The sequence below is a fragment of the Pistacia vera genome, unplaced genomic scaffold, assembly GCF_008641045.1.
Source record: "Pistacia vera cultivar Batoury unplaced genomic scaffold, PisVer_v2 Contig779, whole genome shotgun sequence".
Taxonomy (NCBI): Eukaryota; Viridiplantae; Streptophyta; class Magnoliopsida; order Sapindales; family Anacardiaceae; genus Pistacia; species Pistacia vera.
Window position 1 is genome coordinate 66,988 of NW_022196644.1, and position 9,065 is coordinate 76,052.

The 9,065-nt window shown below is 35.7% G+C and overlaps 2 non-coding genes across 2 annotated transcripts; both read right to left on the minus strand.

The window, feature by feature from the left end:
• Positions 1-5,776: 5,776 nt before the first annotated feature.
• LOC116116521 lies at positions 5,777-5,880 on the minus strand. Its single transcript, XR_004125819.1, has one exon. It is a non-coding gene; the product is annotated as a small nucleolar RNA R71 (small nucleolar RNA).
• Positions 5,881-7,270: 1,390 nt separating this feature from the next.
• Positions 7,271-7,374, minus strand: LOC116116522. The gene has a single exon (XR_004125820.1). It is a non-coding gene; the product is annotated as a small nucleolar RNA R71 (small nucleolar RNA).
• Positions 7,375-9,065: the final 1,691 nt, after the last annotated feature.

Sequence of the window (9,065 nt, forward strand, 5' to 3'; positions counted from 1 at the left end):
GTGCAAAGAATGTGTATCAGATTGTTCAGAGGCCAAATTTGGTGAGTCAAAAGTTGAAATTGAATTAGTCTTACTAATTGTTGAGCAGGGACTAGGACTAACATAAGGGGCTACAGCAGGACATGATCCTCCAATAGGAGTTGTATCAGAAGAAACCGAGTGTTTTATAGATACAAAAGGAAAATTAGCTACAGGACTAGTAGACTGAGGTGCAACTGAAGTTGTAGGAGCAGAAGTGGATAGATTAAATTGGGAGGCAAAAGGGAATTATGATTCATTAAACTTAACATTTGGAGTGATGTAAATTTTCCATTTTGACTCAGGCACTTGAATCCTTTATGAACTAAGCTATATCCTAGAAAAACACATTTTTCAGAATAAAAATTGAACTTATGCTGATGATAGTCTCTTAAGTAAGGATAACAAGTGCAACTAAAAACTTTCAATGTAGAGTAAAGAGGTAGACTATGAAACAAGACTTGATAGGGTGAGACAAATTTTAAAACAGAAGAGGGCATTCTATTAATTAGAAAAATAGCTATATCAAAGGCATTCCACCAAAATTGTAAAGACATGGATGCATGTGCAAGCAAAGTCAAACCTGTTTCTACAATATGTCTATGCTTTCTCTCACTCCTACCATTTTGCTAATGCACATAGGCACAAGAGTGTCTAAATTGAATTCCAGAATTAGAAAGATAAGAATAAGTCCTCTATATTCTCCTCCTTGATCAGACTATAAACACTTAAGTTTTGTGTTAAATTGTCGTTTAACTAAATGGTGAAACCTAATGAAAACTAACCTAACTTCACTCTTAGTTCTTAAAGGAAAAAGCCAGGTAAATATGCTGAAGTCATCAATAAATTGAACATAGTATCTACTTCAAATGACACAATAGGGGCTGGTCCTCAAACATCACTGTGAACTAGTTCTAAGGGTGAGGTAACTCTGGATTGAGAAATAGGAAAGTTATTCCTATGCATTTTACCTAGGTAACAGGCATCACAAAAAGGGAGTGAAGAGGAACCAGTTATGGGTAATGAGGATGACACCTTAGGCACATGAGCCATAATTTTGTTAAACACTTCATTGTGAGGATGTCTTAACCTTTTGTGCCAAAGTAAAGCAATATTGTCACTAGTTTTACTAGTTTGGGACACTAGGATTGCAGGTTGTGACATATGTGTTGAAAAATTATTAGGTATAAGAGTAGAGTTTAAAGTGAAAGCATAAATATCTGGCAAAGTATCATGCAAAGTATTGGAATGTATATGATCAGGATGTAATGTGGCAGGAAAGCTATCAGCAGAAAGTTTAGCAAGACTGACATTAGGATGCAGATGATCAAGATTAGAATCCCTGTGATCAGAATGTAATGCAGTAGGAAAGTTATCAGTAGATAAATTAGCAAAACTAACATTAGGATGCATATGATCAAAATTAGAATCCATGCATGTGATCAGAATGTAATGCAATAGGAAAGTCATCAGTAGACAAATGAGCAGAACTATCACTAGGATGCATATGATCAAAATTAGTAATAGGGTGTGTATAATCAGAATTTAACGCAGTAAAAGTAGACAAATCTTCAACTTTATTGATGGAAAAAGAGTTACAATTATTGATAATAGGCTCAACACTACTTGACTTAGCAACGTTTTCAATATATGACATAGATTTGGATTGAACAGAACTTGTTGGGATTGTATTACAATCAACACTAACAATGTTATTCTGAGTTTCATTAAGAGTCCTGAAATGAATAGAACTTGTTGCGACTGTATTACAATCAACACTAACAATGTTATTCTGAGTTTTGTTAAGAGTTCTAAAATGATCTGAATTATTTAAGGAATAGGTTGACTTAATGGAATTATTGGAGCACATCTAAGTAGGAGACTTAGGACAAGCTAAAGAGATATTAACTGAAGGAATTTGTGAAGGGGAAACAGAGATAGGAGATAGGTTCAATTGATACAATCCAGCCTTAAGATCTCCCTACAATAGCACTTGATTGGTAACCTTGTCCTTAACCACACAATAATGAGCAGAAAATTCAATAACAACGTTATTATCCTTAGTAAATTTAGAGATACTAAGCAAATTTTTAGTTATACGAGAAACACATAAAACATTTTTCAGATATAAAGACTTGGATTGCAATGTACTAGGCCAAAGGGAAAAACCAACATGAGAAATATTAAGAAACTCACCACTGTCGACCTGAAGCTGTTTAGTTCCATCATTGTTTCTGCTTACACTCAATTGGTTTAGGTCAGCGTTGACATGATCAGTTGCACTGGAGTCCATATACCAGGCTGGATCTTGAATTGAGGTTGAGGGAAGTGAGTAGTGTTAGGAGAAACAAGGCTCAAATTTGTTAAAGGATGAGGAGTAGCAAAATAAGCTTGACTAGGAGCTGAGACAAGTGTTTGTTGACCAGGGACAGTGAAGGTTAAAGGTGTATGGTTAAAGTTTGGTACTGATTGATGTTGTTGTTGATAACCACCACCACCACTAGTTTCGTACTTTTGATGTCTACCAAATGGAGAGTTAGATGGATAGGTGGAGGTATTAATGTGTTGGTTAACTGAAGGAAGACTAGTACCACCTTGATAACCTCCATGAACTTGACTACCAAAAGGTGGAGGATAACCATTATGGTTTGAATTATATATGTGGTAACACTGCACTGCAGTGTGACCAATCTTATTGCACACCTGGCAAATAGGTTTTCCTTTTGGATTTCCTCTTCCTCTCCCTCATCCAAAAGAAGAGAAACCAGATGGTCTGAAGTGTTGGTAAGGTACTCCATACTGTCCAATATTTGTTGAGGCATGAAACTAATCATGTAATGTAGAGATATTGGGAGAGGGAATTCCAATGTGTGAAGGATATCGGTGATGCATGGGATGGTTGGGAACATTTGAAATAGGTTGAGTATTTGAGGGAAAAGTATTTGAGTTTGGTGTGTGTTGATGTAGAGGAATAGATGATGAGGGTACTGATGTCGGTAAAACATTGCCCTGAACAGAGTGGGATCTTGGAGTGCTAATTGCAGCCAAATTGATAGAGCTATTAATTGAATTATTCAAAAAATCAGCTGAATTGAACCTTTCAATCCTCATTTCATACTTCTGCAATAGGTATTGTGCTTCTTGCAAAGTGACTAAATCAAATTTAGACTCTATCCGTGATGTCAGATTAACGATTACAACGTCAAACTCAAGACCAAGGCCATCCAAAATAAATCCTAGTAAATTTTCATCAAAAATAACTTGACCACTGGCAGATAGACTCTTGGCTATTCCCTTCATTCTTTTAACATAATCATTGATACTCAGTTTTCATTTCTGAGTATTTTGAAGTAATGTTTTTAAGTGAAGAGCCCTAGATTTAGAATCATTTAGGAATTCACTTTCAAGAGTTAACCAAATTGCAGTACAAGATTGGCATTTTGAGATAACTCCAAACATGCACTCAGAAATAGATGCTAACAACCAAGTTACTAAGAACTTATCAGTTCTTTTCCAAGAAATGTAAGCAGGATTAACTTTCTCCTTTGACCTAACTTCACCTAATTTACTCGATTCTTCATGATCTGATGCAATTAAAGGTACGGGACAAGGAATTAGACCTATCAAATGCTCTTCAGGTTTGTGAGCTCCCACCGCTGAAAGGATTTGCGATTTTCAGAAGCTGTAATTGTCTCTATAGTTGTCTCTAGTTAATTTTGGAGTGACAACTTGAAGATTCGTTGGAAAGGCTGAGTGATAAGTTGCATAAATTTAGTGTTTTTAGGTTTGTTTTTATAGCCTTCTAGTTAATTTCTCATTTGTTTTCTGTGTTTTGATGTTAGTTTTTGTTAAGTTTGAAATATGAATGGTTAGCTATTGATTTGGAGAATTTTTGTAATTTTCAGGCGTTAATTGAGTAGATTAGAGCATTGGAATGAAATTGGAATTCAAAGCTTGAAGAAATTGAGATTAGCTAACAAGTTTGAAGGCCATGACCTTGCCTTGGTGGTTCACCACGGCCGTGATGGTGGAATGAAGATAAAATAACAAGGATAGGAAACATCATGGCCTAGGCTGTGGTGACGTACATTTAGACACGACCAAGGCCGTGTCGGACACTTTTAGGGTTTTTATTAGTTTTTCTTTCCTTTTTCACTTAGGACTCTTTTGGGTATTTAAGGGTGATTAAGATTACTCCTTAGGGAGGCCGAATTTTACCCATTCTTGGAGAGAGATTATTGGGGTAACAAAAGAGAAAGGAGAATCAAGAACAAAATTCATCACGGAGTTTGTTTTTACTTTTTCAATATGATTTATTTCTTGGATTCTACTCTTGTTTCTTTTATTATGAACTAATTTTCTTAGGCTAAGACTAGGGTTAGTTTATTTATGGATCTGTGATCAATCTTTTACTCTTTGGTCAGTAAATTATTTTTCTAATGATGAGTTTATATTATGTGCTTAATGCTATTAGGAACTTGATCAATTTCTGATAGAATTGTTTTTTGTGATTGAGACCGAGAGGAGATATCACATGAGTTGCTCTAGTAATATAGGCCATGGATTAATTGGATATAGAGATATATGAATTGATACATGCAATAGTCATAGGCAGTATTAACTTGTGCTGAAAGCCAGAGGATTTCACAAAGCTTAATGCTCGTCTATTTCATTAAATCTATATAGAGATATCTAGGTTGTGAAATAGAAGTAGAATTAATAATGCTTGAGAAAGAATATTGGTTAACCTAGGAAATCCCGTTGTCACATTAATTAAATAAATTCATTGACCGTAGTAAATTGAGGGGTGCAGAAAAGTTATAGATGAGCCTAAAGTCTTAGCCGTTTTCTTTCATTGAATTCTTAATTTTAGTTTTACTGCAATTCGTTTCCAATATTTCAGATTTTAATATTTTCAGTTTTAAAGATCACAATTCCAAGTTTTGATTATCTAGATAAAGTTAACACTAATTAATATTTCAGTACTTGTTTACGCAATCCCTTGGGTACGATAACCTGTATTTTGTTATACTATATTACTTAAGACTAGTGCATTTGCTAGTAGTTGTTGCAAACGACAAAACAAGTTTTTGGCGCCGTTGCCGGGGATTGCAGTTACGCAATATTGAAATCATTAGTTTAGCTTTACTTTAGATCTTGTTCCATTTATATATATATATAATTTTTTTTTTTCAAGCTCTCTTGTTTTCAGATTTTCCAGTGTATGACACACACTAGACGAATATTAGAGATTCTTGAACCTTTTGATCTAGAAATTGAGAGAACAATACAAGCATTGAGAAGAAGGCAAACAAGGAATATGACAGACAACAATAATAATCAAGAGGATCCTCTACTTTTAGAGAATCTCGAAGACAGTGCAGCCCCACATTCTTTAATGGATTATGCGATGCCGTCATTGAGTGGCACTGCTTCTAGCATTAGGAGGCCAGCCATTGCAGCAAATAACTTTGAAATTAAATCCACGATTATTCAGATGATTCAATCAGCCTGCCAATTCAGTGGTTTAGCCCACGAGGATCCAAATGCTCACATTGGAAATTTCTTGGAGATATGTGATACATTCAAGCATAATGGTGTCATAGACGATGCAATTAGATTGAGACTGTTCCCTTTTTCGTTAAGAGATAAAGCCAAGAATTGGCTAAATTCTTTGCCTGTAGAATCTATTACAACTTGGGATATATTGGCTCAAAGCTTTCTAGCTAAATATTTTCCTCCTTATAAAACTGCGAGGATGCATAATGATATCACTAATTTTATGCAGGTAGATGGAAATTCGTTATATGAAGCATGGGAGCGTTACAGAGAGTTGTTGAGGAAATGCCCACATCATGGATTACCAATTTGGTTACAAGTACAAACTTTTTATAATGGTTTAATTCCTACTAACCGTTCTATGATTGATGCAGCTTCAAGAGGCACTATAATGAAGAAGACACCAGAAGCAGCGTATGAATTATTGGATGAGATGGCTTAAACAGCTACCAATGGCAATCTGATAAAGTGCAACAAAGGAAGGTAGCAGGATTATATGGAGTGGATGCAATCACAAAAATTTCTGCTCAATTGGAAGCATTGAACAAAAAGATTGATAATATGAGTGCCCCAATCATGCAAGTGAAGAGCATGAGTTGTGATCTATATGGAGGAGACCATCTTAGTAATGAATGTCAAGTAGGTAACCCTTTGGCTAATTCTACTGAAAGTGCTAATTATGTTGATAATTTTCACAGGCAACAATAGGATAATCCCTACTCCAATACTTACAACCCTGGTTGGCGGAATCACCCCAATTTTTCATGGAGCAATCAAAATGCAATGAAACCACCACCTCCGAGTTTTCCTCAAGAAAAGAAGCCCAATTTGGAGGAACTAGTGACGAANTTCAGTTTTAAAGATCACAATTCCAAGTTTTGATTATCTAGATAAAGTTAACACTAATTAATATTTCAGTACTTGTTTACGCAATCCCTTGGGTACGATAACCTGTATTTTGTTATACTATATTACTTAAGACTAGTGCATTTGCTAGTAGTTGTTGCAAACGACAAAACAAGTTTTTGGCGCCGTTGCCGGGGATTGCAGTTACGCAATATTGAAATCATTAGTTTAGCTTTACTTTAGATCTTGTTCCATTTATATATATATATAATTTTTTTTTTTCAAGCTCTCTTGTTTTCAGATTTTCCAGTGTATGACACACACTAGACGAATATTAGAGATTCTTGAACCTTTTGATCTAGAAATTGAGAGAACAATACAAGCATTGAGAAGAAGGCAAACAAGGAATATGACAGACAACAATAATAATCAAGAGGATCCTCTACTTTTAGAGAATCTCGAAGACAGTGCAGCCCCACATTCTTTAATGGATTATGCGATGCCGTCATTGAGTGGCACTGCTTCTAGCATTAGGAGGCCAGCCATTGCAGCAAATAACTTTGAAATTAAATCCACGATTATTCAGATGATTCAATCAGCCTGCCAATTCAGTGGTTTAGCCCACGAGGATCCAAATGCTCACATTGGAAATTTCTTGGAGATATGTGATACATTCAAGCATAATGGTGTCATAGACGATGCAATTAGATTGAGACTGTTCCCTTTTTCGTTAAGAGATAAAGCCAAGAATTGGCTAAATTCTTTGCCTGTAGAATCTATTACAACTTGGGATATATTGGCTCAAAGCTTTCTAGCTAAATATTTTCCTCCTTATAAAACTGCGAGGATGCATAATGATATCACTAATTTTATGCAGGTAGATGGAAATTCGTTATATGAAGCATGGGAGCGTTACAGAGAGTTGTTGAGGAAATGCCCACATCATGGATTACCAATTTGGTTACAAGTACAAACTTTTTATAATGGTTTAATTCCTACTAACCGTTCTATGATTGATGCAGCTTCAAGAGGCACTATAATGAAGAAGACACCAGAAGCAGCGTATGAATTATTGGATGAGATGGCTTAAACAGCTACCAATGGCAATCTGATAAAGTGCAACAAAGGAAGGTAGCAGGATTATATGGAGTGGATGCAATCACAATAATTTCTGCTCAATTGGAAGCATTGAACAAAAAGATTGATAATATGAGTGCCCCAATCATGCAAGTGAAGAGCATGAGTTGTGATCTATATGGAGGAGACCATCTTAGTAATGAATGTCAAGTAGGTAACCCTTTGGCTAATTCTACTGAAAGTGCTAATTATGTTGATAATTTTCACAGGCAACAATAGGATAATCCCTACTCCAATACTTACAACCCTGGTTGGCGGAATCACCCCAATTTTTCATGGAGCAATCAAAATGCAATGAAACCACCACCTCCGAGTTTTCCTCAAGAAAAGAAGCCCAATTTGGAGGAACTAGTGACGAAGTTTGTAAGCTCCACTGAAGCAAGATCTCAGAATCAAGAAGCTTCGATCAGAAATTTGGAGACTCAGATGGGGCAGTTGGCAAATTTAATATCAGGGAGAGCTCAAGGAACGTTGCCTAGTGACACAGAGAAGAATCCAAACGAGCATGTGAAGGCAATTACACTAAGGAGTGGCAAAGAAATTGGGCATAAAGAGCAAGAGAAAAAGGAAACGCTGAAAGTGCAACCATACAACATTGCTGAAAAGTTGTTTGAACCTAAGAAGATAGTGATTCAGCCTCCTTTCCCTCTTGCATTGAAGAAGCAGAAATTTGATCAGCAATTTGCAAAATTTTTAGATATTTTTAAGAAATTGCACATTAATATTCCATTTGCAGATGCTCTTCTTCAGATGCCTAGCTATGCAAAGTTCTTGAAGGAAATCATTTCTAACAAGAGAAAACTAGAAGAGCAAGAAACAGTAAAACTCACTGAAGAATGTTCAGCAATTTTGCAAAATAAATTGCCACCAAAATTAAAAGATTCAGGGAGTTTTACAATACCTTGCATTATTGGTTCACTTTCATCTTCCAAAGCTTTATGTGATTTAGGTGCTAGCATTAATCTGATGCCTTTATCTATTTTCAGGAAATTGGGACTTGGAGAACCAAGGGCCACCACAGTATCTCTACAACTTGCTGACAAATCAATTAAATATCCAAGAGGTATTGTGGAAGACGTGCTTGTCAAGGTGGATAAGTTTATTTTTCTTGTAGATTTCCTTGTGTTGGATATGGAAGAAGATGTTGAGATACCTCTCATTCTTGGACGACCATTTTTAGCCACAGGTAGGGAATTGATTGATGTGCAAAGAGGTGAGCTAATTCTTAGGGTAGGAGATGAAAAAGTAACATTTGATGTTTTTAAAACTATGAAACACCCTTTAGAAGATAACACGTGCTTTAGAATCGATGCTTTTGATTCTTTGGTTCATGAGTATTTTCAAGATAACAGGTATGAAGATCCATTGGAAACTTGCTTGGTTGATTCAAAAGAAGATGGAGGAGGGAATAAGCACTTAATTGAGATTGTAGCANATTTTATTTTGTTTTCTTTCAATTACAAATTGCTCCCACAAATCCAAGATTTTCGGTTGCTTCAACTTGT